The sequence below is a fragment of the Pinus tabuliformis genome, chromosome 2_2 (genome assembly GCF_031772625.1).
Source record: "Pinus tabuliformis cultivar Carrire ecotype Pingquan chromosome 2_2, CPIR1, whole genome shotgun sequence".
NCBI lineage: Eukaryota > Viridiplantae > Streptophyta > Pinopsida > Pinales > Pinaceae > Pinus > Pinus tabuliformis.
In genome coordinates this window covers 862,051,131-862,074,476 of record NC_142300.1, presented here as the reverse complement: position 1 = coordinate 862,074,476, position 23,346 = coordinate 862,051,131, and the positions used below count along the sequence as shown (strand labels likewise).

At 36.8% G+C, this 23,346-nt stretch overlaps 4 non-coding genes across 4 annotated transcripts; all 4 read right to left on the bottom strand.

The window, feature by feature from the left end:
- Positions 1–15,332: 15,332 nt before the first annotated feature.
- On the bottom strand, positions 15,333–15,423 carry LOC149195718 (small nucleolar RNA R64/Z200 family). The gene has a single exon (XR_016255262.1). It is a non-coding gene; the product is annotated as a small nucleolar RNA R64/Z200 family (small nucleolar RNA).
- A 26-nt stretch (positions 15,424–15,449) lies between these two features.
- On the bottom strand, positions 15,450–15,531 carry LOC149195717 (small nucleolar RNA U54). The gene has a single exon (XR_016255255.1). It is a non-coding gene; the product is annotated as a small nucleolar RNA U54 (small nucleolar RNA).
- Positions 15,532–22,707: 7,176 nt separating this feature from the next.
- LOC149195716 (small nucleolar RNA R64/Z200 family) lies at positions 22,708–22,798 on the bottom strand. Its single transcript, XR_016255261.1, has one exon. It is a non-coding gene; the product is annotated as a small nucleolar RNA R64/Z200 family (small nucleolar RNA).
- A 214-nt stretch (positions 22,799–23,012) lies between these two features.
- Positions 23,013–23,086, bottom strand: LOC149195715 (small nucleolar RNA Z199). Its single transcript, XR_016255256.1, has one exon. It is a non-coding gene; the product is annotated as a small nucleolar RNA Z199 (small nucleolar RNA).
- Positions 23,087–23,346: the final 260 nt, after the last annotated feature.

Here is a 23,346-nt window from a genome sequence, read left to right as displayed (position 1 = left end):
TCTATGGCTAGCCAGGAATAAGTGTATCTTCAAAGGCCAAAAGCGAAAAATAGGAACCATTCTAGCGAAGACATGGGGTCAAGTCTCGGAAATGATAAGTGCAAATGGAGCTTCAAGCATAGATCAAAACAGACTGCAGCAAGAAGAAAATGATCGATATAACAAAACCCTCATTGAAAACTTAGCAAAGAACCAAAACCTAAATAAAGTAGGAGGAAAAATCAAAGACTGGAAGCTTCGGTGGAACGACATGGAAATGGAGGAATGGATTAAAAATCAAAGAAAACACATTCTTTTCTTCGATGGAGCTTCAAAAAACAATCCAGGAAGAGCAGGGACAGGCAGATTAATCTTAAATCCGAAAGGCGAGACAACAAAAACTTATGAATGGGGTTTAAGAACAATGACAAATAATAAGGTAGAGGCATACAGTTTGTTATTAGGTACCAAGATTCTAAAGAAAATCAGATAAAATACCCTATAATAATTGGTGACTCAGCAATTATTATCGCTGCAATGGAAGCACGGAGAGATTTCAAAAATGTTGCCTTAAATAAAATCAGGGAGCGAATTCTGGACAACACAAAGAACATGGGGAAAGTTGTTTTTAAACATGTCCTTAGAACTCAAAATAAGGAGGTTGACTCACTGGCCAACAAAACAGTGGACCGGCAAACTGGAATGGTGAAAGAAAACCAAAGCATCTATGAAGAAGCTATCCCATAATTCATCCCTCTGAAGGACAAGTCTGAGGCTCAAAGTAGAGTTTATTACATCAAATCAACAAAAGCAAGGAATCAAAATACGACCAAGCAGCAGGAAATTCCCCTGAACACAACAGACAGCAAAATCACAGTCAATCCTTCTCGTGTAATGAAGAAAATCTTCATAATGAAGAAAAAGATGTGTCGAGATTGGCACCAGATCAGAAATCATCCCCATGAGCAGAACGCAACAATTAAAAATCATATCAATCAATATAGTGATCGCATTGATCTGAACAGAGAATCGGGCAAGCGCGGAAGTTTAGGGGATATTTTCATGAAGGCTGAGAAGAGTCACGAGCCCAGCATTCTCAATCATGCCTATAAAAGGAACCATAAGCATAGGAACCACCATTATCAGAGAAATCACTAGGAAATATGCATTAATGAGCAACGAATAGCTAGTAAAAAAGTGTGCTTCGATTTAAAGTATCAGGTGGGAGGCGTGCCAAGAGTGGTCAGCAATCTAAGGAACAACCTCACTACGCAGGATCTGAGCAGAGGTAAACGAGTTGTTGATATTATCAGAGGAAATAAACGTTGTCGAAATTGCTCTGTTTTGCACACCGATACTAACTGTTGGGTAGTCGTTGTGTTAAGAGTCTACAGGCCCCTGTTAACAGAGGCTCTGTTTCTGTACCCCATCGCCATCAGAATAGAGATTCTTAACTCATCGCACTCCATTCCTCTCAAAATTCTTTCTTTTCAATCTCTTGATCTATACCATCCTGATCAAAGTCAGTCCCACCCGAACAGAACTCCTGGTCATCGTTTCCAACTTCAGTCTGATCTTACTGTCCCAGCTCCTGCGTTACCCAGCCTTTGTAGCTGCGCTCTCGGACATTTGCAAAAAAGCAAAGAAACCACCTCGTTAATTCTCTTGTTGGTACTCTCGGACTTCACCAGCCCCCTCAACAACTCATCCATCTGTAATCTTCAATCTTTAAGCCCTGAGCCTATTACTCACCTCTTTTCCATTACTCAGAAGCAGAACCCCAAAGCTCTCAACATCAACAAGAGAAAGCAGTCTCACTGGCATACTGAAAGGAACACTTCAACAGACAAGAAGAGAGATCAAAGCAAACAACCAGAAGTCCAACAAAACAAAAAGCATAGAAGCTTTCAACCAAAGAATAGATATTCAGAGAGTAATATAGTTGACAGCTTAACGATGTCTTGCAACCCCTTAGAAAAAAGTGGAAAAGAATGAGAGTTGTGCAATGTGTCGTGTCAACAGATTCATGATAGGGCGATTTATACAGACTCTCAAAGATCTTCATTCAGAGATGAAGAGCATAAACAACTACAAACAAATTGAAATTGAGAAACAAAAAGCAGAGATTGAAGAGCCGAAGGACAAGTGCAAGCATCTGGAGGATGCAGTAGACTACATCAACTCATTGAACCAAAGCCAACAAGGTGAAACTTCCTCCAGATACAGTAAGAAAAAGGGGCAACAACCAAAGGAGTCTGTGAACCAATTTTGGTGAACATCATGCATCCTTTCATCGATGCTATGTAAATTTTGTTTGCTGCTTGAGCTGTTTGTCAGACAGTATGTGTTTTTAAATTTCCAGTACTTTAAAAACAAAGTCCTTCAAGATGAGGTAAGGACTACATTCCCCTTTTGTTCCTCTTTTAAAGACCATTTTCTCTCGGAATGTAATAAGACTTAGTCCTTCTTCTGTTCGTTTTATAATACAAAAGTAATCAACCATGTTAGAAGACAAACAACAATAAACCAAAAAATAAAAAATTGCCCCTTATGTATATTTTTGGTTAATTTTGTATGAAATCCAACAATGAAAGCTTAAGTTGTGTCGTATACACAATCCTAGCGGTCAAGGGACTTTTCATGAGGTGAATCCATTTATGCGTTCAAAAATGTAATTTGCAATTTAAATAATGAAAATTGCTATACATGCACACTAACCACATATATATAGTTGCAAATCTTTTTTCAAATTATAATTAAGATGAATCTATATTTTCCTTCAAAAAATTTCATCAAAATCCCTTTGTCCATTGTTTCATGATAACTAATACAACCAACATTATTAAAGCCCCTATAGTTAATTGGTAATTTGTGATGGTTTTATTTTCAAATTCTAAGCTTAATTGGTGTAATTTTGTATCATCCCATTCTGTGTTGTCGAAGCGGATTGAGTTGTAATCTGCGTGACATAGGCAACTATATTTCTTATACATGTGGAAACCATTAAGAGTTTCTCCCCGTTGGTAGTTTGGAGGTGTCCATCCATTTGGCGATTACATGGGCAAGAACATTTCTAACACACTGATATCACATGAAAATATAAGAAAACAATAAAGTGGTCTCTCGTAGACCAATATGTTGTCGGTTGTTTTTGGAATGTGGATCATGGCTAAGAGGACATGAAATATCTTTGGTTGGGCCTCAGTATAAGGTGGTGCCATTGCAACAATACTTTTAGTCCCATTCAACCTATATATTGAACCTTGCTCTATCTTTTTTAGACTTATTGTGTTGGTTGTACTCGTGAACTCTACAAACCATGTATAGAATGAGTTTGCACACTCTTGTCTATGTATATTATTGTGTGATTGCAAATTGTTCTAACGAACAATTTGAATTTGTATACTCATGTTAGTGATTAACATTAAAGTGTTCTACTTTGATTTCCTTAAAGTTGTCAATCAAGTGGTGTATATTGTCAAGTCAAGTATATTGGTATAATGATTTCAAGTCCTTACTTCTTATAGCCCAGGATCTTAAATTGTCAATCGATTGAGTATAATGTCGAGTGAAGTGAAGCCCACGAGACCAAGCAGTCTAAAGGACCTAAGACACCAAACACATCACAACTTCAAACTTTTCTCTAAATCTACTCTCTTGTCATGAATCTTGACCAAGAAGCCTCGCTTCCTCAAACAACTTGTTCAAACAATCCACCTTTCGAATACTTTCAAACCGATTACAAATATCCTCATTAGTTGGACAATTCATGATGTAGTGCCAATCTATTTCAACCTCTCCTTTCCTACAAAAGGCGCTGATTATTTCTTCCCACTCTTCTTTTAAAGTTATCCATCTACCTATTTCACATCTAAGATGATGAAACCAAGTCTTCAACTGTGTTATTAATAATCTAGCCTTTCATGTGATTTGGGCACCCAAATATATCTTCTCATCATGAGACCATATCGAGTTGAAATCTTTGACATATAGTGATAACATAGTCTTCAACTGTGTTATTAATAATCTAGCGTTTCCTGTGATTTGGGCACCCAAATATATCTTCTCATCATGAGACCATATCGGTTTGAAATCTTTGACATATAGTGATTATTATCAACCAACCTACTTTTCCCACATGGTAGTCCAAAAATTTTTAGGCACCCATTTTTTTATCTCCTCTTTAGAGTTAGGACAATCTTGTCACTTAATACCCCACTTACCCAACCACCACTTGTCATTTTGCTTCCTCCAAGTTTTCTTACTCCTCTTTAACTCTTCTCCAACAACTATTTTAGGCCAATGATGCCCATCCATGCCTTCAACCTTAAAAAAAAGTAACTTAACAAGTGAAAGATAGTTGAAGCCTCCATTAGAACAAACCAGCCTCATCGAACAAGGTCTCATAAGGGGCCATTGATTTGACTGTGAAATTATTAGTGATGAAGTGTGATGCAGGAAAAATCGACTTTTCCTGCTATGTTCACTTCCGCAACACTACAATTTTAAGAATAACGAACAATGATGTTTCTTTTCCAACAGTCACAAAACTAATAATCCACAATTTTGTGTTAATTCAACTATCCAAACTTTAGTGAATTGCATTGATATGTCAATCACAAAACAGTGTTCCATGCTTTCTTTGAAATCAAATAGTTAGATCACACTTCACATAGAATTCTTATATTCATAAATATGCATGAACTCTCATTCATTAAACTAGCTTTGTACATGCATATGCCTAGAGGCATTCATTATCTTTATTCACTCTCTATGGCTTGATTCACATTCATTTGACCATTCGTTCGCATTTCCCATAGGCTTACAACAAGTAGAATTAAGAAATGCAATATCTTCTCTAAATCCTAAAAGCACTCCATAAATCACTTCATAAATCAACTTTTCTTAAATCCCAAAATCACTACATAAATCCACTCCAGAAATCATATGTTTCTAAATTGTAAAGTCACTCGAACTATCCCTAAAATTTCTCATACTTTTCAAGGTAAATTCTCATGCTAAAATCTTATCTATTCTTTCTTATCTCTATCCATAGTTGTTTTAGAAAGAAGAAATTAAAATTATTTACAATTAAGGAATTAAAATTCATTTTCCATGTTGAAACCTCGTTTTGAGTTGTCTCCAAAAAGCTTGATGACTTGGAAGCTCTAATGCTCCTACATCAGACTCCCAAGGTAGAAAAAAATTTCATGGTCTCCAGCCCATGAGTTGTTGATAACATCCTCCTCGATCCCATACATAATTTTGTTGTTGATCATTGGTTGTCATGTTGTTGTATTGTTGTTGCGTCTTGAATTCCACTATAATTATGCTTTTACCTCCTTTGCTGCAAACTAGTTGTTTTCACCATGTCTTTGCTCACTATTTCAAATGAAATTTTTCCCACCACGAAAACAAACAAAATATACAGCCATCCAAGCATACTTTTAGCTTCATTCCATGCTTGTAAAGTTTCTCTTTGAACTCTCTGTTTCACTTCAATCTGCTAATCAAAATCTATCTCCATGTTCCTAACAAACGCTTTCTCCTTTGACTTTGTTGCATCCTCATTCACAACAACTTTTGCAAATTGTTCACTTTCGATTTCTATTCCACTTGCATCAGTTTGGTAACTAATAATCACTTTTGTTGTACCTGCATGCACACAATCATTGTGAAGACTGAAAGTTATCTTTGCCCTTGGCTCATCATTCCTTGTGAATATCACATTCAAGTATTGTTCCTCCTCTCTACTGAGAACAAAATTTGAACTTTGTTATCCTCTATCTTCCTCTTTCTTCATGACAGCTTCAAAGGGATGTTCATCATCAATAACACCTACAACCATAAACAAACCATCAAGAAAAACATAAGCCTTTTCAGCCTCATTTGATGTCTCAAACATCAAATATCCACCAACATTGGTATCTTCTCCATGGATTTCTCCTTACTCAAGTTCACCTCTGTGAATTGCCTCCTCATTCTCAGTGTGATTTGGGATCTTCCTTTAACATGTCTCAGCTTTTTGTCTCTGTGTTTTGGCCCATAATATTTCAACAGACCACTTAACCCTTTTCCTTAGGTTCCACCCATACCTTTGGTTCTCCTCATTACGTTGTAGCAATTATGTAAGCACATTCAACTGTGGTTTTATCTCAACAAGTTCTCTCTCATATTCTTCATCACTTGATTTCCTTATGTCAACCGCTTTGGCATCTTTGTGGCTTCCATAGTCATCTTCATCTTCCACTTTCGTGAGCTTCTCCATGCCCACTCTGACATGTAAATCACCTCTACCGTAGCAAACCTCTTTCATGCTACACATGCATCACCAAGCTTTTCATCCGAGCTCAAATTGTCGGACTGTTGCCATTCTTGGTCGCCTGCTCTGGAACCCCTTTCGAGCACTCCTAGCTCTTCAGGTTTCTGCAATCACTCTTTTTCCTCCATCACAGCGACATTATCTATTAGAATTCCTTTGCCACAATTCTCATATCATTGTTGCTACCAACTCTTTCCTTGTTACTATCTACAAACATATTTGCGCAGATTTTCTCGCTCTAATACCATGCAAGAAAATTTGATTTTTCATGTTATGTTCACTTCTACAAACCTGCAATCTTAAGAATAACGAACAATGATATCTTTTCTAGCAATCACAAAACTATCTTAAGAATAACAAACAATGATACCTTTTCCAGTAGTCACAAAACTAATAATCCACAATTTTGTGTCCATTCAATGATCCAAAATTTGTTGGATTGGATTGAGGTCAATCACAAAACAAGCTTTCATGCTTTCTTTGAAATCAAATCATCAAATCACACTTCACATAGAATTCTTAGAGTCAAAATTATGCATGAACTCTCATTGATTAAACTAGCTTTGTACATACATATGCTCAGAGATGTTCATTATTTCTACTCACTCTCTATGGGTTGATTTCACATTCATTTCACCATTCATTCTTATTGCCCGTAGGCTTAAGATAAGTAAAATTAAGAAATGGAATATCTTTCCTAAATCCTAAAATCACTTCATAAATCTCTTTTTCCTAAATCCTAAAATCACTCCATAAATCATACATAAATCATATTTTTCAAAATTCTAAAGTCACACTCAACCTATCCCTAAAATCTCTCATACATTTCAAGGTAGATTCTCACACTAAAATCTTATCTATTTTGTCTTATCTTTATCCATAATTGTTTTAAAAATAAGGAAATTAAAATTATTTACAATAAGGAAATAAAGGTCTTTTTCCATGTTGAAATGGAGTTGTCTCCAAAAAGTTTGATGACTTGAAAACTCTAATGCTCTTGCATCAAAGTGCTTTGATGAGTTGTCTCCACTTGTGGTTTGACATGCTACTCCCCCAAACTTCACATTCATAGAGTACAATCAGTGTAACCAACAACCCAAAAAGAGTTTTCTTGGTCTTCCAGTCACATAATTCTACTTTCCTACATCTACCATGTAAAAGGTAAAAAACTCTTCATCCCCCCTGAATCCTTTTAGCTCTACATGTCTCCCAATTGAGCCTATTGTAAAAAAAATACTTCCTAAATACTTGTATTCTTCCACTATTTCCGCAGGTTTCCCCTCGAAATTAAAATTAACCTACTACTTTTCCGTCTTGAAGGAAAAGAAGATCATGATCTTGGTTTTGTTAATGTTAACTTGTATCCCAACCTCTTAGCAAAAGAGCTCTAAGGCCTTCAAATGCTCTCTCAGACATTGAGCAGATTTTGCAAATAAGATAAAGTCGTCAACATGCAAAAGAAGCCTTACCACATGTCTGCTAATTGTATACCCTCTACATTGTTACTTCTTAACCAGTGTTCCAACTTATCAATATATAAGCCAAACAACGTGGGGGAAATGGGGTGCCTCTGCTTGACCCCAATGTCACTACAGTTGCTTTATATTCACTTGGTATTTCAATCTCTTCCATCCTTCTCCAAAGCTTGTCTCTAGGAAGAGAATAAAAAACTTTCTTGAAATCAACAAAGCAACAAAAGGCCTCCTCACTTTATATGTCCTAGACTTTTTCTATGAAATGCCTAAAGAGTGATACAATGATCAATGGTAGAATGTCGCGACCCAAAACCAACTTGACTTTTTGCTCTTTTACCTTTATTTTCTACCCTATTGATGATTCTACACTCCACGCTTCTAAGTAGCTTTCCAAAAAGACAATTAACCATAATAGTTCAGCAATTGGAGTGAATATTAATGTCTCCACTTTTATAAAGAGGGATAACAACATTAGTTGTCCATTCAATTGGAAAATTGCTTTGCATGACATTGTTGAAGATCCTTTTGATAATCGAAGCTAAGATTTCAACCCCCTACTTCAAAAATTTTGCTTACAATCCATCAATGTCTTGAGCTTTACCATTTGCTAACTTTTTTACACCAATTTTGACATCTTCTAATGAAAATAACTCAGTTGAGGTGTTGATTATGGGAGTGCTACTTCTCTCTTGTTCTCTCTTGCATAGAAATTTCACATAATCTAACCATTGAACAACAAAGAAACTATTATCTATTTACTTTTTCTTTTGTTGTAATTCCATCCAAAATATCTTGGGATCAAGCTTTCCCAAAGAAATTAATTCCTTCCTTCTTGAAGTCACATACTTTCTCCTTTTTTGTTTTTATCATATTTATGTACTTTTTCGTGCTTTCATTGTTTGCCTCTTCTTTAAGTAATCTTTTCAAAGTGTTTGAAATTCTCTTCATTGGTCGAGATCTTTTGCACATCTTTAAGGTCTTGAGGATTAAAGGGATCACCATACTACTACCAATGTTCTCTATTACTGCACTCTTCTCTTCACTTTCTGAGTTGACTTTTGCCAATTGAAATTGATGTTCAAAAGCAATAGCAGAGAGCTCTTTATTTTTCTGATTCACAATGACCATTTGCATGAACTTTCTTACATAAATGTTGGTCTTGCTCTACCTGCATCCCACTTTTGTGCATGCCCAACTTTATGAAGAAAGACATATGATCCAACTTCATCCCAATAAAACAAGCTCCAATATTGAACTTGACAAATTAAAAATAAACCTTTGAGAACAAATCACATAATCCACCAAACTTGTTGCCCATATTCTCATCACTACCTAATTGCATAAATTGATTGTTTGTTGCCCTTGCATTAAAGTCACCAATCAAAACTATATCTCCTAAAGTCTTGAGGGCAAAACTATCTTTTTCATTGCAACTTAAGGTAAGGGTCTTCACTATCTAAGTTTACCTTCTTGTAGAACTTTGAAATTTTTGGGCAAAGTAAGAAGCGGCAAGCCTAATTGTTGCATTGTTATTTGTTTTATTAAACCATATAAATTACTTACTCTTTTTCCACTTTTACAATTACACTCCAACTTTCTCTTATTAGAAGAGTAATTCCTCCATGCCCTTTACCTATTACAATTTTTTTATTCCATATTGAAACTTAAGTGTATCATTCAAATTCTAGAACCTACAATCATCATGCTCATGATGGTCCACAAGAAAAATGATGTCTTTCCCTTCTATTATGAGCCCCAAACCCAGTCCTCTCCTCCATGGATAGCCTCCACAATTACAATTGACCATATTTAGATAATCCCAAAAGGCCTTGAATCCCTATTTTTGATTCTATTTTTGATTGATAATGTTCATTGATGTGAGCTTTTTCATTTTTTAGTTTGATTTCACTTTCTCCCTTGCCTTCATTCTTCTTGTTGTTCAAATGTCAAGTCATCATTCAAGTTAATATGAGTGCCTCTAAACATCCACTATTCTTTAGGATAGACATCTTATTTTCTATACTTGTCAAAATAACTCACATTTTGTTACTTCCATTTTATGTTTTCGTGCCAATCTTATTTGCTCGGTTGATATATGTTCTCTTTCTCTCCAAAGTCCTTCAAACCCGTGATAATTATTATTTGTAGTCTTGTCTTTTTCTTCTCTTGCCTTTTGATTTGCTCTCCATAATTCCTTCTCTTACTTTGCCTTTTGATTTTGCTCGAATAAAGGTTCTTACTTGACTAAAGGTTCATTTGCCACTTGTGCCCAAGATTAACCCATTTGGTGTCTTAGCTTGCTTTCTCTCAACTCCGTGCTATATTGGTATAATGAATTCAATCTCTTACCTCTTGTAGCCCAAGATCACTTCTCAAACTCATATGTAGTAGTATATTGTTATAATGATTCAAGCCTCGTTTTCAAGCAACGGTAAGTCCAAAAATTGACTTCTTGTTTCAGGGATTAAGAAAGTGGCCTTAAATCCTGAAAAAAGTTACTCTCTCGTTTCGGGTTAGTCATCGTTTCAGGACTCCATAGTGGTTGCTTGATCACATGAAAGTCAAACCCGGATTATAATGAATCCATATGCTTCTGCATTTGCACGTTTCACCACTTGGAAAATTCATATGCTTCTGGATTTTCACTTTAAATCGCTCTGTTTTCTTAGTTTCCTTTGATGGCTGGGAGCCTTCTTTTAATCGCTTTGTTTTCCTAGTTTCCTTTGATGGTCAAACCCGGATTATAATGAATCCATATGCTTCTGCATTTGCACGTTTCATCACTTGGGAATGCATATGCTTCTGCATTTTCATTTTTAATCGTTTTGTTTTCCCAGTTTCCTTTGATGGCTGGGAGCCTTCTTTTAATCGCTTTGTTTTTCCTAGTTTCCTTTGATGGGAAGGCTCTGATTCTAAGCGCTTTTTTAATACATTTAGCCCCGATGAAAAAGGGTTCTTTAAAGCTTTAGCCCTGATTAAAAAAAATGGTAGTGACCATTGATCTCGAATCGTAGTTAGCATGAAATACACTAGTTTTACTTTGATATTTAACAAATCATTTTTAAGCAATAATCTGAAATAAAAGCAATACATACAAGCAATCCTCTTCACAGTACCTACATCGAAAGGCCGCCGACCCCCAAAATTTCTTTACCACTTGCATTGCAAAATTGCATGCATTTTAGACTACGGAAAGTATAGGTCCACGACAAAAAATCAAATGTAATATCCTTTCGCAAAACGCAACAAAATTGTTGATGTGTCCGAAACCCATCACCGAGGATTCTAATCTACATTTCCACATTGGCCACAAGGTGTAAACCAAATTGCAGTAAACCTTGTTAATAAGGGCTACGCCTAACATTTACAAATAGATTCATGTTAGGTCCAGGTCAGACTAAATGCAGATAATCGAGCAGCAGAGGGTTACTTCCTTTTTACAGATGTAATATAGAAAAACAGCATGGAAACACTGCGAGATCATGAAAGGGAAAAAAATCCCTAATAGTTTTTAAGGAGTTGAGTTCTGTGATGTGAATAGTTTATCTATCACACTGTTTTATTTGAGTCAACAGTAAATATGGCTCATTTTCAGGACACGGGAGACATGAAAAAAATGATGGAAATATGGCTCATTTTCAGGACACGGGAGACATGAAAAAAATGATGGAATAATCTAAATAAATTTAGATTCATCATTTGTCCTGGATAATGGAGATGATCCGCACGTATTGAATCCCAACACTACCCCATTATCCACACTGGCTGAATCTAAACATTACCCCAAATAAAACAAATGTCAAATCTAAGCTTTTAAGTGTCAAAAGACGAAATACATCTAGCAAATGAAGCAGCAATATGAATGAAAAAACAATTTTTCCCATAGGCTTAAACATTAAAATATAACTTTTAAGTGTCAAAGGACGAAATACATCAAGCAAATGAAGAAGCAATATGAATGAAGAAGAAATTTCTCCCATAGGCTTAAACATTAAGAAGCAATATGAATGAAGAAGCAACTTCTCCCATAGGCTTAAACATTAAGAATCAATATGAATGAAGAAGCAATTTCTCCCATAGGCTTAAACATTACCCCAAATATTTACCCTAAATAAAACAGGTGTCAAATCTAAGTTTCTAAATTTACATCAAGCAAATCAAGCAAAAGCAAATTAACCAAATGAAGAAGCAATCCGTCCCATAGGCTGAAGATAGCCTCAAATGAAGAAGCAATTTGTCCCATAAGCTTAAGATAGCATGGTGAACGTTAAAATAATTTCTTTCTTCTTTCTTTATAATTAATAATTAAGACCCCTGTAATTCTTTCTCATTTCTTTATAATTACAACCCAAAAACAAACTTTCAAAAGCGTCATCCACTGGATTTTTTAAGAGATTTAAAAAAAAAACCAAACAAATCAAAAGAATCACAATTCAGCTCGCAACTTCGGTATATAAAAATCCAATATTGTGAAAATCGTGATCAGGATTAAATCTGCCCAAGGAACAAATCAGAAAAAATCGGAATTATTGAAAAAAAATCGGAAAAAATCGGGAAAAAATCGTTTGGTACAAAATTATTTATTTTTTTTCAATTTTTTTAATATCTAAACCATCTACAACATAAAATAAATACATTGACACATAAATATGATAAAAAAATTAATATATAAGATGTTTAATATCATTTCTAGCGCTAAAATCACACATAACATTGAATCATGTCCTGAATAGTAAGTCCTGACTCCAGAGTCCCGACCCAGCCTCAAAATATCAACAAAAAAAAATATGATAATGTATCTCATCACGTCATAATGTCATATACAATAAAATGAAAGTCTAATCCTGACTCAGCCTCAAAATATCAACAACAAAAAATATGATAATGTATCTCATCATGTCATATACAATAAAATGAAAGTCTAATCCTATTGATTTCCTCTGCCCCTCTTGCGAGAAAATGCCACAACTTTCCCTTTCCCTCTAGATGTAGACACTGGTGCTTGTGCTGGTGGAGATCGCAGTGGAGTCTGATGTGCTCTAGACGCTGAAGAACTAGAAGTAGGAGCTATAGGAAGTAGACCACATCTTCCACTGGTGGAAGGGGTAGCCCGGACAAGGGGTGTCACCTGGAAACTTTACAATCTCCCAATCCTGAAATCCTGAAAAATTGATAAGTCTGTTGGATTTTAAATGAAATCTAAAATTCTACTTTCTCCATATGAAATCCAATGAGGTTGGAACCACTCTCAAACATCCTGAGTCATTTCATGGTAATGCTATTCATTTTCATCCTTTTACTTTAAAAATTTAACATTACCATGAATAGCATATCTATACTAGGCAATGTTTTACAACTCGGACTCGGACTCGGACTCGGCCGAGGATCGACTCCGACTCGGACTCCGACTCGGCAATGACTCGGCCGGCTCGATTTCAATGACTCGGTCGTTGTAAAAAATACATTAAATATTTATTTTTTTTATAAAAAAACATAATTTTAAATATTTTAAACATAATTTTAAAGATTTTCATTCAAGTTTCCAAACACACAACATTATAATATACATGGAAGACAACTTTGTATCCATCTGGCCCACATTTGCCAAAAGAAACCTAGCTGCAGGCACCGAGGGTATCAAACCCTATTACAAGCTTTAAAGGGGACATTTACCCTTGACTAATAGATTTATTGTTGTTAATCATATATACTGATATTTTATTTACAGACCTAGAGATGAATTTTTAAGGGATTGGTGTGAGTTTACATTGAGAATTTGTCATTTGTGACTATCCCTGTTGATTTACAGGCCTGATTATCTTTCCTTACCCTGGCCACTGGCTTATTGGGCATTATCACAGGTCTAAAAGGCTTATTTCTCTTTTCTGCAGCCTTGTCCTAAGGCAATGTTTTTCTCTATAGACATTTCCATGTACACATGTTACCACTTCACAATATTTTCTAGTCTGGGCTGGACACGTTCTTCCAGAAGATCATTCATTGGATGCAAATTTTGAATTCAGAGGATCATTTCCTCAGAAGAGAAACATTGCACATGGTACAAAAATTGCAGCGAATGCACACAAAATGCAATCAGCCTCATAAATTGGACCTACAGACCTCATGTCTTAAAAATTTTCACATTAGATAACATTGATTGTTGGCCTCTGGTTAGGCTTGAGTGCTTGCCAGCCTTGGTTGGGGGATTGACTCATGTGTAAGCCCTCAAGTTAGCATGCAGAAGAATTATTGCCATGTATGCCACAGAGATTATTCTGCCGTGTTAGGTTAGTGAGATGGAAAACATCACCCTCTTATTTAAAATACCTGCACAAGGAGATATACTGTGCAGATCGAAAACAGGTATAATTGGCATTTACCAGATGAGCAGAAAGGCCACTGATGGACTGAATTAGACCTCCTCATCCCTTACTACCAAAAAGACTGTTGCAGTGGAGGTTATAAGACTTCCAATTCTTAAACAATCCTTTTTATCGGTGTGATGATTGCCAAACCTCAATCTTTGGACTGCAACAATTAATGAACAGATAGCTTTCATATCAAGACATATACACCACCTCTAATAAAGGCAGTTCATTTGGAAGACACACAAAGCTCTTCTATATGCACTTGCAGCATGAGAACAACCGAAAATCTGCTATTACTAATTTACTACACCCTGTGACAATGTGGAAAGAGACTCTACATGGACAAACCCAAATGTCTGATGGAAAAGAAGGAGTGATTCAATGGATGAGATCATGAGAGGCTGATTCAATGTTCAAAGGCCTGGGGAGTGACTCGGCCAGCTACCCGGCCGGGTTGACCGAGTCACATATGACTCGGCCGAGTCATTGGATGACTCGGCCGAGTCATATGTGACTCGGTCAACCGAACCGGGTAGCTGGCCGAGTCACTCCCCAGGCCTTTGACTCGGTTCGACTCGGCCGAGTCGGAGTCGATTCGGCCGTTTTGTAAAACAATGATACTAGGGGCCTAGACTTGATCAATAAGTTGCCTCACTCAAAGATTATTTGTTTCTTTCAAAAAAAATTGCATGAAAAAACTCAAAAAAAACGTTATAAAACTATGCGACCCGAGGGGATTTTTTAAGTTTTTATCACAATTTTTTCGCTTTTATCGTGATTTTTCAATAAAAATCGGCAATTTTCATTTTTATCGTGATTTTTTTATAAAATCGTGATTTTTTCAATAAAAATCGGCAAAAAAAATCCAGCATTTTTTTCGTTTAATTATCGCGATTTTATCAGCAGAAGAAAAAATCGTGATTTTTTCCTTTTTATCACGATTTTCACAACACTGATAAAATCAATTCATGGCATTACAATAAAATACACCTAATAATTCTGGTAGTCGATCCAGCATTCATCTTTTCATCAAATGGCCTTCCATTCCACCCATCTAAACGTATGTGTCTGACAATTAATCCACTAATGCGGGTAACAAACAACAGAGATCCAATATAAAACATATGAAATATAGAACATATGAAAGCAATAACAGGGGCAATAAAACAACCCCACAATACTTTACTTATTCTGCTCAGAATGAACATATGTCTCATCGATGGTGTCCATCTCCGAAGTCTAACATGTGTAATATTTGTAACATTCATCATCACAGAAAACCCACAACGACAAATCCCAGAAACTAGCTCTCATCTTATTGGTCGTTCAGCAGAGTATTAAAGCTCAGCATAGCGTATAATGCCCTAGGGCATATAATCCTCGAGCCTTTTTTCCCGAAACTTGTATAACAGAAGAAGGGAAAAGAGAAACACCTTCAAGCCTCACAGAACAAAACCCTATGGACGATATTTCACAAATAACACATAACGAGGTCATTTGATCGCCTCGCGGCCTAACGAGGTCATTTGATCGCCTCGCGGCCTCTGAATGCTTCACAACATAACATAACAAAAATAGTGAAAAAAAAAAAAAAAAAACCATTTATGAAACAGAATCACAAACTGAACCAAAACACAGAGACGAACAAACAGAGAATTCGAATCTGGGCATGAAAATCCCTTTCCGAAACAAATAAAACGTAGAGGCAGAAGGGACAAAGAATTCAGAACTGGGTATGCAACTTTAAATTTATTTGAAGAATAATGAAAGAAAATAAATAACCATGCTACAAATTCTCGTATAATTAAAAGTCCAAAGACAGGAGCGAGACATCCCTCGAGGGAAATAATAAAAAAAACAAAGCCATTCAGAAGAGACAAGATGACCTGCCAGTAAGAACATCAACCTACCATGAAACCCCCCTATCGCCTTCGATAGCCTTCTTACGATCTTGAAATCTCCTTCACTGATCGATATAGGTAGAAAAAGACAGGGTTTGCCGCCATAAGGCTGAAACCCTAACCCTCGCTTGCTTGTATGTTTTACTTCGTTTTAAACATGAAATATATACTAAAATGTGATCATACCCGCATATCGCTTCATTGGTTGGGTAAGAGAGGAGGTGATATTTCCTCGTGAACGTTCAGTTCCTTTAGGCCAAAAATATGGATAATCAGAGAGTTTCACCAAGATTCAAAGTAGTGTTCGGTGGAAAATGTTTAGATATTTTATTCAATTTAGAATTAAATTATAATATTGAAAGAGAATTCCAGAATATTGAAAAAATATATATTTTTTTGTCATAGTCGATTCCAACAATTAAAGGAAAGTTTATTTTACTATGAGGTTAGATGGGTATGCAAGTTATTATAGCACTGGGCATAGTATTTTGCATTGAATTTTTTTAAGTTAACTATAATATATTTTATTTTATTTTCAAAAAAATGCTCTTCATTTAAAAAAGAAAAGTTTAAATATGTTAAGAATTTAAAAAAAAAAATCCGTCAAAACCAATCCACAAAATTTATGAAACTCATACAAAGTCTCAATCCTATCATATAAATAACAATATCGAGATATGAAACTCATATAGAGTCTCAATCCTATCATATAAATAATAATATCGAGATGGTCTTTCCTTTATACCTCCAAAATAAGATATCGGTTGTTAACCAGTGTAGTGTTAACCGGTTGTGGTTAACTTCCTGAGATAGATTTGGATTCCTTAACATTTATCTAGATCAATAGTAGACCAAAAACGGACATAGACCCAAATAACTCTAATCCTGGATATTCCCATAGCGAAAAAACAAACAAAAATTCAAAAAGTGAGAGGGCCACCCTCATATGTCAAAATATCCCATGTCTCTGTAGCAAGCCCATGCAAAAAAACAGAGTATTTAATCTTTCGTAGCACCTGAACGCAACCTTCCTTTAATAAAGAATCAACCACATTGTTAGATATGTGAGACAGAAATCCTAACTTTTTCGCTAGACATTGTTATGTGAGACAGAAATCCTAACTTTCTCGGAACACATTGTTATGTGAGACAGAAATCCTAACTTTCTCGGAAGACATTGTTATTTTCTTGGAAGATATGTGAGACAGAAATCTTAACGAAAGACGTGATCAAAAAGTGGATTTTATCCAACTACTGAGATCTAGAGCATCTAAAGACAACTAGTGAGAGATCTGGAGCATCTAGAGACAATTAGTGAGATCTGGAGCATCTAGATCTGGAACATCTAGAGACAATTAGTAAGATTTAGAACATCTAGAGAAGATCTATGATTTTCTCATTAGATAATCACTTTAAAATCACCATATATCAATCTCAACAAGTCCTAACTATTTGGCACAAAAATATATGCCAAATGTATGCCCCATAGTGCCAAGATATATGCTCCGGTATTAGAGCCAAGAAGAGCTCTGAACTTGTATAACTCCCAAGGACTCATCATAATTGTTGCATCTCATCATAATTAGCATCTCATTGTTGCATCTTTCATCTCCATGATGAAGATGCCCCGTCAAAGAAACCAACTAGAAACATGTTCCATAAGTCCTTTAAAATATATCTTTTGTTTAAAATATTTCCTGTAATAAAACCCTTCTCCATAATGTAGGTACCCTTCTCCATAATGTAGGTTGCAAGCGCTCCGGGAGCGCGGGAGCGATCGCTCCCTGAAGCGCTCCCTCACAGACCAGGGAGCGCAAATTTTTTTACGGGAGCGCGCTCCCGAGCCGCTCCCGCCCGGAGCGCGCTTCGGGAGCGATCGCTCCCTGATCGCTCCCGGGCATTAAAAAACGCTCCGGGAGCGAATTTTAAAAATTCGGGAGCGATTCGGCGGAAAAAAAATTCCGCGGACCCGAAAAAAAACAAAAAATTTAACTTATTTTTTTGGATTTATAAGCCCAATGGGCCAAAACAAAATCATTTCAATGAGATTGAGCTTGAGTTTGAGAGCAAAGGAGCAAGGAGCAAGAGCTGAGGAGCAAGGAGCCAGAGCTGAGGAGCGAGGAGCAAGTGCCAAGGAGCGAGGAGCAAGCTTGCAGAGGTAAGTAACTTAATCATTTAGTTAGTTTAGCTGGTTAGGTGGTTAGTTTGGTTAGTTTAATTTACCTGTTTGAGTTTAAAGATCATTAATTTAAATTAAATGAATTAATCCCAATAAACTAAATTAATTTGCAGATTCAAGACTCAAACCCTACAAACATCAAACACGATGGACCTGGGGATTTTTATTGGCATTTTCCTCTTCCTGGTCCCTTTTCTGGTTATTATGGTGGTGGAGAGTAGGAAACGGAGGGGGCCTGAAACTGAAGAGGTGGATGAAGAAGCCGGAGGAAGTCAAATAGGTGAAAACCCCAGTGAGGAGGATGTGGAGGAGGGTGAACATGAGGGTCAAAAAACTAAACAAGACCAAACTCCATTGTGGAAATATGTTCAGAGGCCTGAAGCAGGGAGAGGGGGTGGAACCACTAAATTTCATTGCCCCCATTGCAATTCTGATTTCACGGGCTCATACACCCGTTTGAGAAGACACCTTTGCGGGAAAAGGGCATGGGATGGAGAGAAACAAATAGGAATCAGAACTTGCGACAAGGTGTCAACAGAAGATAGAGCCAAATACATAAAGGAAGAGGAGGACGCCCAATACAAAGCAAAAAGATCAAGGGGTTTCTTTGAAAGCTCACAAAGAACTCCTTCAGCATCCTCCCAAGGCAGTGGATATGGACATGGAGGCTCAGGGTCATCATCTTTACGCCGTAGAACCATATCAGATTTCCTTGATGAGGGGTGTAGGAATGATGTGGATTCAAAAATTTACAGGTTCCTCTATGCAAATGGGATACCATTCAATGTTCTACGCTCACCTTATTGGCACGAAATGGTTTCTGCCATAAATGATGCCCCTAAAGGATACAAGAGCCCTGGGTATGACAAGGCAAGAACAGTTGGCCTTGATCATGAAAAAGCAAAAATATCACATTCTTTGAATAAAATGACAAGTTCTTGGACTGACAATGGGGTGTCCATTGTATCTGATGGATGGACAAATGTAAAAGGCAAGCCATTGATAAGTGTTCTCGCTGTGTCCCGAAGTGGTCCCATTTTTCTAGCTGCACATGATTACTCAGACAAGTTCAAGACCGCTATCAACATTGCAGAAGCATTGCTTGAAACAATTGAGCGTATTGGCCCATACAATGTCATCCAAGTCATCACTGATAATGCTCCTAATTGTAAGGCAGCGGGAGCAATTATTGAGGATAGATACCCGAACATATTTTGGTCTGGATGTTTGGTTCACACATTGAACCTTCTGTTGCATGATATTGTCAAAAACAAAAATGAACAATACCAATGGATTGGTGATTTGTACAAGAAAGGAAAAAAAATGATAAAATTTATTACAAATCATAGCAATACCCATGGCCTTTTCCGCAGTCACTCGAGATTGGAGTTGCTGAAGATTGCGAGGACTAGATTTGGTAGCTATTACCTCACCTTCAGGCGCCTTTTGAAGGTAAGAGAGGGTTTAGCTAGCATGGTATCAAGTCCAAATTGGCAGGTGTTAAAGGAAAGGGCTACAAATGTAGCTGACATTGCAGGTTTTGAAACGGTGGAGGAGGCCGCTCTTGATGGGCAGTTTTGGACAACTGTGAGACAGGTATTGGATTTCACCAAGCCAATTTATAACATGATTCGGTTTGCAGATACAGACAAACCAGTGATTGGTGAGGTGTATGAGAAAATGGATACCATGTTGGGGGAAATAAAAGACATTGTTAATAACAGAGATCCCGACTTGTACAATCTGATTCACGATTGTGTGTGTCAACGGTGGAAAAGGCTTAACCTTCCACTACATTGCTTGGCGTATATCCTTACGCCAAAATACTACTCAGATTCTTGGTTGGGCAAACCTGCAGCAAGGGGTGGTGTTAGGACCAAACCCCATTTAGATCGAGAGGTAACTAAAGGATATCTGGATGCATTAGAAAAGTTGGTGCCTGACAGGGAGGAATGTGCAGCTGTGCGCCTTGAAATAGGCAGATACTTCACTGGCAGTGGTTTGTATGGTAACTTCCATGCAATGGACGACAAAGATAAATTTGATTCTCTCACATGGTGGGAAACATATGGCGGCGACGGACTTTTGCGAAAATTGGCATTGAAAGTTCTTGCACAAGTTGTAAATTCTTCTTCTGCAGAGAGGTGTTGGAGCACCTACAGTTATATACATAATGTGAAAAGAAACAGGCTCAACGAAAACCGAGCAGAAAGCTTGGTTTATGTGCACTACAATTTGAGGTTGTTGAGCCATTACTGTGATCGGGCTAATGAAGATCCCACATATAAAATTTGGGACAATCACCCTGAGGACGACAATTTGGAAGATGGCATTGTACATATGGAAGAACTAGAAGATGAGCTTGTACGGGATGAAGCTGAAGCAGCTGCAGCAGCCATGCCACCTCCACCTCCACCATCCAGTTCTCGGGGCCCGAGTCTTGTTCCATTGCTGTCGCCACCTCCATCGACACCCTCGCGTGGAGGCTCTAGTTCTGGTCGTCGGTCTGGGCGGGAGACTCCTAGAAGACCGCCAAGACCTACTTATACTCCTGGAGACTCTCGTGGCAAGGGCCACTTGTAGATTTACAGTTTACTTGTCTTTTTTAGTTTCTATTAGACTTGTGACTTGTCACTTTAGTTTTCATAACTGTTCAGTGTTGAGTTTTGAGTCCTTGACTCTTGACTCTTGACTCTTTCATATCATTATGACATTATGATATTTTTTGTAAACATTATATCACTGGTGACTGTGACAATGAAAATTTGAAGTTTGAAGTTGGGCCTTGGCAATTATAACTCATTGGTAATGATTGTGAATTATGAATATGATGCTTTGTGAAAGACTAAAGTTGTTTCATTTCATCTCATTATTCATGTTTCATTTTATAAATTTTTAACATTTCATATCATGTTAACAGTTAGAAGTTAGGACTTAGAAATATCTTCGATATTACTTCTTGTAATGGTTAAACTTGGCTTACAAGTACAACTTGTTACTTTGGTGATCAATGATGATAAATGTTATTGAATTGAATGTTATTTTAATTTATTATTTTACTAAGGTTGATGACGATTATAATTTCTAGATGATTGATGTGATATGGTTCAATGATCAATTTATGTTTTTTTATGTCTATTTCATCATTCTACATGTTTTTGTTGACATATATGTATCAAAAATTAAAAAATATAAAAAATATATATATTTTTAAAAAATCGCTCCCCGATTCGCTCCCAAACCGGGAGCTTCTGAAAATGGTCGCTCCCGCTCCCGCTTCCGCTCCCCGCTCCCGCTCCCGCTCCCAAGTAACACTGATTGAGACAGAAAATCACCAATAGAGGACTGATTCCACACTGAATTGATAGGAATAATGCGAACGGCCTTAGTCAAATCACCAATAGAGGACTGATTCCACACTGAATTGATAGGAATAATGCGAACGGCCTTAGTCCGGATAGCGACAGCGATAGCACAAGGGCACAAAAGATAAATATATGAGACATCTCCCAAGAAAGCCTAACAAAGAGCGCATCTAGCAGGGCCTTGGAAGCCTCTTTTGATCCGATTGGCTCACGTGAGGATTTTATCATAGACCATTTATCAACAAAAATATTTAGGAAATATCCTAACTCCCCAGTTTTTGAAACCTGCGTAGACTCGAATCCATCATATTGCCCTGTGACAGGAATTGGTAAATCCCTTTTACCTTAACGATGCTTCATTCCATGACAGCTTATTGTCCTTTGTTGTTAATGTGATACCAACCATCTTCAGGTGAAAAATACATGTATCCCATTCTTCAACAAAATCACCAGAGAAACCCATGTTTTTCGTCGATGTGTTTGAGTTAAAAGAGCTATGATGTGAATAGTTTATTCATCACACTGTTTTATTTGATTTGAGTCACCAATAAATGTGGCTCATCTGGCTCATCTTCCGGACACGGAAAAAATGATAGAATAATCTGAGTAAATTTAGATTTCTCATCTGGATAATGGAGATGAGCTACACGTGCTGAATCCAAACATTACCCCAAATAAAACAATAAGTGTCAAATCTAAGCTTAAGTGAAAAGAACACTATTATCCATTCACTTGTATTTATAATTACACCCTATCTGACTTAACAAAACAAACTTTCAAAAGCGTCATCCACCAGATTTTTAAGAGATTTGAAAAAAACCAAACAAATCAAAAGAATCACAATTCAGCCTCGTAACTTCGGTATATAAAATCAATTCATAGCATTACAACAAAATGCACTTAAAAAACAATCGTTCTGGCAGTCGATCCAGCATTCATCTTTCCATCAAATGGCCTTCCATTCTCCTCATAAGGAGCACACCATGTATACGTATGTGTCTATGACAATTAATCCATTAACTATAATAATCTATGCATCGCAACAAACAACAGAGATCCAATATAAAACATATGAAAGCAATAACAGAGGAAATAAAACAACCCACAATACTTTACTTATTCTGCTCAGAATGAACATTTGTCTCATCGATGGTGTCCATCTCCGAAGTCTAACATGTGTAATATTTGTAACATTCATCATCACAGAAAAACCACAACGAAAACTCCCAGAAACTAGCTCTCATCTTATTGGTCGTTCAACAGAGTATTAAAGCTCAGCATAGCCTATAATGCCCTAGGGCATATAATCCTTGAGCCTTTTTTTCAGAAATTTGTATAACAGAAGAAGAGGAAAGACAAAGCCCTTCAAGCCTCACAGAACAAAGCCCTAAGGACGTTATTTCACAAATAACACATAACATGGGGTCATCAGAGACTTAAATACTAGTAATCACAAGATATCATGTTGTTGCAGTTATTTAAATCATCATTTGATCCCCTCATGACCTCTGAATGCTTCCAAATATGACCACATACCGAAAATAGCGGAAACAAAAATCCCATTAATGAAACAGAATCAGGAACTGAACCAAAACATAGAGACGAACAAGCAGAGAAGTCGAATCTGGGGATGAAAACCCCTTTCCAAAACCAAACAAAACAAAAAACGCAGAGGCAGAAGGTATAGAGAATTCATACCTGGGCATACAACTTCAAATTTATTTAAAAATTAATGAAAGAAAATAAATAACCATGCT